Raw genomic sequence first — 7,325 nt, forward strand, 5'->3', positions numbered from 1 at the left:
CTGATAGTGCTGGAGAATTGCTTTGATTCCTTTTCTCAATCAACTTTACCAATGTTCGCTTATTAGTCTGAAACCTGGTCATAGCATTGTTATTTTCTTCTGGCTTTTTCTTTACCTTTTTTGTTTCTTTATTCTTTACATTGAACACGTGATCACATAGTATTCTAACAATTATCAGTTGCTATTGGGCTATTTTGATCTCCTTCCAATTCAACATTTTATAAGGATGTCTAATATAAAGTTTCGGCTTTTGAACAATTCACATTTTGTATCATTGAAGAGAAGAATATTTAAAATAAATGAAGTAATTTTCTCATGAGTAAAAGCTTATTGAGAAAGTCTCAGTTTTTAAAGCATTTTACTTTTAATGTTGCTTTTTTTGAAGTAACACACTCTTCTATCAGTGCCAGTCTATCACATAGTTTTATTTTAAATTACAAAAATCTACATCTCTCATGAAGTTTATAATTCATGATAAAAATACATCATAATAATGGTAACAAATATTTATCAAATTGGTTATGGTAGTTAATTATCAACTTCCCACTTTGCAGAGAGTTGGTAATTTATTATTTCTTTGTAGGATTTTTCCCAATAATTTTCAGTCTAGTTTTTCCATCATTTGTTACACTGGCTTCAAGCTTCCATTTATTTCAACATTATTTTCTTTTATTTTTAAATGACGAAAGTGTTGTTATTCTTTATTTTCTTTATGAAAACTTTCTGAAGAACTACAGAACTACAGTATATACCATGCAAGATCAATTTTTTTTAAAGGAATTGATGAATGAGTTCATCAATTCTGCATTTGAAATCAGAGGAAGATGAAGTCAGAAGAAACTCTAACAGGATTAGATAGCTTTAATTCTCTAGGGAGACACTAATTTCCTAATTCAGTTATTTCAAGACAATATGTCTTCAAGTGATCTATAATAGTTCCGTGTAAAAAGAGTCACCGGACTTTGATTGGGTTTTCTTTTCTGTTTACCGAAAGATTAAGCGAGTCTTTGGTAAACTTGAAAGTAGCAAACTCTTAAATATTGTAAGAATCCAAATGAAATGCTTCATTGATAAGAACATGGAAATCTAAGAGTCTATCTATCTATCTGTCTATCTATCTATCTGTCTATCTATCTATCTATCTATCTATCTATCTATCTATCTATCTTCCTAAAACTTTAATATAACTGAATGGCTGAGGAAAACATTTTCTCTTCTCTTCTCTCACCTCCCCACAAGTTTTTCAAATTATTTTTTATCTTTATTAATTGTACAGACGGTCAAATTGATGCACGGAATTATGGGTAGGGGCAAGGAAGGATTTTATTGAACTATGCATTAATTGTCGGTTCTCAGACCCAAAGAGAAGCAAATGAACCTTAAATTTTGGTTTTAGTTTTTGAAAATTAATTTCTGTAATACCAAAACCAAAAAGTAACTGTGTTCTGTCACATTGTCCCTTTTTGCAGTTAATATGGAGTATTAATTTTTTCACTTGTATTTTGCAAAATGTCCTCTTAGTTGAGGAGACCATAAATCCATTGCCATTTTTTTTTCAAAATTCAAAATATTTCTTAAGTATTGAAACAAGGAACAGAAAAAAACATCATCTTCACAATAACTGTGTGAAGAATTTCAAGCATTCTGCCCATACAAAAGAAAGAATTATTAGCTTCTGTATTGCAATATCAAGTATGTTTGTCCTGTGTTCTTCCTGTAGGTTTCTTCCTTGAGCTTCCATAAAGGATTTCTAATTTTCACTTTATTTCCATCAGCTTTAATTATTTTGCATTTTCCATTTATATAGCTACTAAGGTGACTACAGTTCTAGGAATTCTTTAGGTTCTTGGGTAGATTTTCCTTGAAGAAAGGCACAGCAAAATAAAAATGAAGAAACTAGAAAAGTTACAAGGCAAAAATCTCTTTGCACCACAGAAACATGTGTTCTGAGAAATCTAATAATTGATTTTTCAAATGGCATTTATATTTTTTATAGATTTTATTTATTTATACTGAGAAAATATGAGTGATGAAATTTATTAGTGTTTTATATTCATAAACTCCTATAGATTCCAAACTGATTTCCTTTTAATTTGATTGTTTTCTGCTTTACCAAGGTCAGCATTGCTTTGTTGAAGACATTTTCTATTAGAGAGGGACTGGCTTTAAACAAATTTTGTATCTATATCTGTCATGTTAAAATAAACTTTTCATGATGTATTTCCATATTTTTATATGAATTAAGCCATCAGGCATGTGTTAAATACTCTGTTCTTCTTCCAACCTTGAACATTCTGCCTAACACAGTTTCTGAAGGCAGTATTCTCCCAAGCCTGCATGAATGCAAATTTGATAGACCAACAGGTTTGGATTTTTTGTATTTTACCTGGCCCTGGCTAGGTTTTTTTTTGTAGGGTTCATGCCGAGGAAAAGAATGTGGTCATCTCAGAAGAGTAGTCCAAATCAAGGGATGTTCCTCCGCCTTCATTCCTGGACAGTTTTCCTTTGATAGTTCCATACTACCTTTCTAATAGGATGGGGTTTTTTATACCTAAAACGCTCTTTTATAAAAAAAAAAATGTGTCCTGAGAATGAAAAGACTGTAATTACTGTGCTTGTTTAACTGATTGTCTTTTCCTACTGGAAACCTGTGAGCTGCTACTTGCAATCATTAGGCCACAGTAGTAGGTTTTGCTCTCATTCCTAGAGGATCACCACTTTATCCCAACTTAGAAGTGAATCTTGGGAATGTATACTTGTATTTTTCCTTTTTTTTTATAGTTATGGAAAGGATGAGGATACCAAGTTAATAAGCCCTCAAGTTAATTTTGGCTTTTATGCTAAAATTTAAATCTGATATGACTTTCAAATGAACAATAATGGCTGAAATTTTGCCTTTGTTGTTAGTTGTTTCCAGCCTAATTTTGCTGATACACGAAGTATTTTTTTGTTGTTTTTACACTGATGAATTATTTCAGACCTTTAATTTCACAAATATTTTGGTGTAGGTATAAATTCCCACTTGTTTTTTTAATGGAAAAGGAAGGTCTTTCTTTATTGTATTCTACCTACTGTTAATGGTTCTGTTCATCAGCATTACCATTAATCAATCCTCCCCCTAGTAACAGAGACAATGATGGCATTCTCTAAAGCCAATATTTTTATTGAAATGGAGAACGAGAAAAAATTCAGATTTTATTTATGACACTACTTACTTTGGTGGTCAATATCATTAACGATGTCTGAATGACAAAGCAAATCAAGCAGAATAGTTTTGGCCTTCTTTGTTCTATTGATGCAGACTGATGTAGCCTATTCACACTATGCCTATGAATTTCTCAGTAGATTCTTTGTAAGGAAGCTCTATCAAAAACATTTCTTATAGTAACATCTCATAGTATCTCATCCTCATCTTCTAGGAAAAAACTTTACCAGCTGAGACACTTTCATTGTTAGGTAAAGGGTGTCTGGAGCCCTGGAAAATATAGATGAATCTTTTTTGATACTATAGGAAGCTAAATGGTCCTTGGACTTTTTCTCTGTAGGAGAATAAGTCAAATTTGACAATAAATAACTCTAATGTACTTTACATTTAAATGTAAAAGTGTCCCTGTTGTCTGTTATAGTTTAAATAGTATGGAAATGTCCCAGTATGCATATTGAGGAAATCTGCCATGAAGTGTCTTCTGTAACAAATGAAAGTTTTTATGTTAAAGGCCAGTGTAGTATATTATTATGTATTTCTTTGACTACTGATCCTGCTGTGAATTTAAGAGTGAAAATTTTTTCTTGGCCTGGCTGAGCCTGACGTAAACTTCAGTCATATTTCTACCTACTAGTACAGACACAAAAGTTATGACAAAAAGTTTACAATTTGTGAAGTGATTTTTGATTGAGACCAAATAGAAATAGGATTTAAAAATAGAAACATCTACTTCTTGTGTACTCCATTTCAAGCATTAAACACTCTATTACAAAATGACAATAATTGACAGATGACATGAAGTAAAATGAATAAAAGAAATAAAAAATTTCTGACTTTTTCTTTATGTCATTTTTTTAATGTATCTCTTTATAGTTTATGTTGTTATTTCTGGTTGTTTATTTTATGCAAGATGCTTCAGTTGTTTTTTCTCAATCCTTAGTTTTGTTTATGATTTGTATGCCACTTTGAATCTTTCACAATATAAACATTTAAACTCAGTGAAATGCAAGTCAGCTGAGACTTTAAAGCTCAAAATATTTTTGGATTCCTTCAAAATAATTGTTATACATTGATTTGATTGGATATTTTGAAATACCTTCATTAACTTCAGCAAAAGAGAATCACAGAACCAATTAAGTTGGAAAAAGACCTCAGAGACCATTGAGTTCAGCCATGAGCCATGGTATTAAGTGTCACATCCAGTCTTTCCTTAAGCACCCTCAAGGGTGGTGACTCCACTGTGCTCCTGGGCTGCAGAAAAGTTCCACAAGGAATAGTGTAGGATAAATGTTAAATAACAGGAAGCAGTGTATCATACTTACACTGTATGCACTAGTTTATCTCAAACCAAACATAATTATGGTGAAAATTTGGTTGCTGATAACTCCTCATAGCTATATCAGTTATCAGTGGGTGAATCAGTTCCTTCCCTAAAAGGCACTTTTACCTGTATTTTTACTTTTTTTCTCTGACCATAGACCTGGGATGAATGACACGAACACCTGATACCAAGCTGACAGGACAGAATCCAATGTTATGTATAAATATTTGCTACATAAAGACATGCATTGCTTAATGTATAGCTTAATGTACTGAACAATGTACCGTATACAATGACTACACAAAGGACTAAATATCTTCAGGTTTATTCCTTCTCTTCAACCCTTGGTCAAATCTTTGTCCTGCACTTGCCTTTCAGCTATGTTTCTAGTTCCTCAGTGTTTTGTCATAACTTTTTCCTTTGGCAGCTAGTTCCAGGCTTGTTTACTACACAAGTCTATGCCTGAAATGCTCATGTCATCTTAGGTTGCAACAAATGTAGCGGCACATTGCCCCAAGAATACATTCTCTCTGCTGATGCCACGAAAAGACAACAAACCAAACAGGAGTTGACATCCTTGCTGTGGCCATAAAATTTTTCTTTTTGACTCTGGTGGACATGCCTGTTGCATTAATTCTTTCTGTTCACATCAGATGTCTACAGACAGGCAGGCAAGTACCTGCTTTGTATGTCTCTGAGGGCAAAACGTCAGAGGCTTGGGTCTTCTACAGATCATATTTTCACTCCTTCTTCAACTCACTCAGTTTTCCTTCATGACTGCTTTCCAGTAACTAGTAAATGGGTAGAGTCAGTGACCTACCTCTAGGACAGATTCGAACTTAATTAGCTCCATTCTATCTTCCTCTGCTTAGGCCAACCCAAAACTCTCTTCATATGCAAATGGTTGCAGTTTCATAGTTCCTGTTCAATATCTAGTCAATGCATCTTTTTATGTGTAATATAAAATACCTCTTTACCTTCTGCTATGCATGTTGCACGACCTCCATAAAATCCTGGGAAGGATTTGCACTGGTTCTTTTTTTTTCAGTATTGTAACTTAACATCTATTTTTTTTCCCCAAACAGCAACTTCTAGGCCAGTATGGCAAATAATATCATAGACACAGTTAATTTCTGAGGCTATCACATTGTCTATGGTTGCTGTAATGTGATACATGGAAATTCAGTAATTCCCATCACACCAGGCATTTAACACTCTCAAGACCAGTGGAGAGGGAGACCTTTGGATTCACTGACGGTGTAAGAGGAAATCTATATACCAAAGTAACAAAATTTCATATATTTTTAGTATAAGCTGGACATGTTAAAAACAAAACAAGACAAAACCAATACTAGGAAAAGATGGGAAACATAGATCAGATAAAATGCAAAACACTTCTGCTGGGAGAGTAATTTACTAATTTTGGCTGACATGGTAAACAACTGACTCCTGCCATGGCTATAAAATACCAGAAACTATTTAACTTAAACTGAAACTACCATTTTAAGATTTTTGTTCTAATTCCTGTCATTTCTGCTGCTTGATGATAGGGAAAAGAGGGAAAGAAAAAACAAGTAAACAATTTTCTAAAAGTGTCAAAATTTTACAGCTTCAACTATCAAAACTGAACTGAAAACCACTACTGTATAGGAATTCTTCTCCTGAAAGAGGAAAATAAATAATGATTAACTAATCATCATCATCATCATCATCATTATCATCATAAGCATAATGTTTTCTGCAATGGTGATGCAATACAGCTTTGACTCAATGCTTTTGCTTGCTTTTTTGTTTTTGTTTTCTTGCTTAGTCCAGTTTACAAAAAGTATTATTTGAAACATATTATATTTAAAATTTATTTTAAATTTTTAAGTAAAGCTACTGTTTTATGATGATTAAAATACCTTAATTCAAGCTTTTAATACTCTAATATTTATGTACTTTAAAATGCTTCAAAAATAGGCAGGTACATGGCAGGTATCAACAAATTCCTAGCCAGTCCTGAATAGAATATTGCTACCCACAGATCACAGAATATTTCAGAGGTAACAAAAACAACCATAAAAAAGAAAAAATCCACTTTGAGTTGGAGATAAAATAACCTTTTCATATAAAAAGAGCATAAAATCCAGTGAACTGAACACCTTAAATGCCACTGGCACAATGCATTCAAATACTTCTTGCAGTAGTCTAAAATCTGTTTTCAAAGAGCATGGTAGTTGCATGTCTCATAAAAGCAAAATACATTTCCATAAGAGATTATCTTTGAACTGACAGAAACATCTCCCAAACCTAAAAGCATTGAATGATCTCTAGGAAATCTTAAAGAATAAAGGAAACAATAACAACAAAAAGTTAGCATTGATCTCGTTCCAAGCTATGGTACAGTTGAGGGAAAGAATTGCAGCGCAAAATCTGCCATCAGTGCCTTAAGTTATCTGAGTGTGCTAACTCCCAAGCAATTGCCTTTGTCTGTCTTGTAACTCCCATTTAAGCTTTCTTTTCAATAGGAAAAAGCCAGAGCAATAATAGGGAAATTGAAAAGAGAGACATGGGTGATGCTCCTCAGTGGATGCAGATATAAACTTGTCTTGCAGGAATAGCAAAGACCATTATGGAAATTACAAGGTAATCACCTATCCTTGCTAACCTGAAGCAGCAATCTTAGCCTACAGGTCTGAAACATTAAATTTAACCTTAGAACATGGCATTTGAAAATAGACACTTACTAAAATGTTAACTGTTTATTACATAAATACCTTGTTGCTTTAAGACTAATGTGACTTTGAGATTAATTTG

This window comes from Ammospiza caudacuta, chromosome 1, assembly GCF_027887145.1.
Source record: "Ammospiza caudacuta isolate bAmmCau1 chromosome 1, bAmmCau1.pri, whole genome shotgun sequence".
Taxonomy (NCBI): Eukaryota; Metazoa; Chordata; class Aves; order Passeriformes; family Passerellidae; genus Ammospiza; species Ammospiza caudacuta.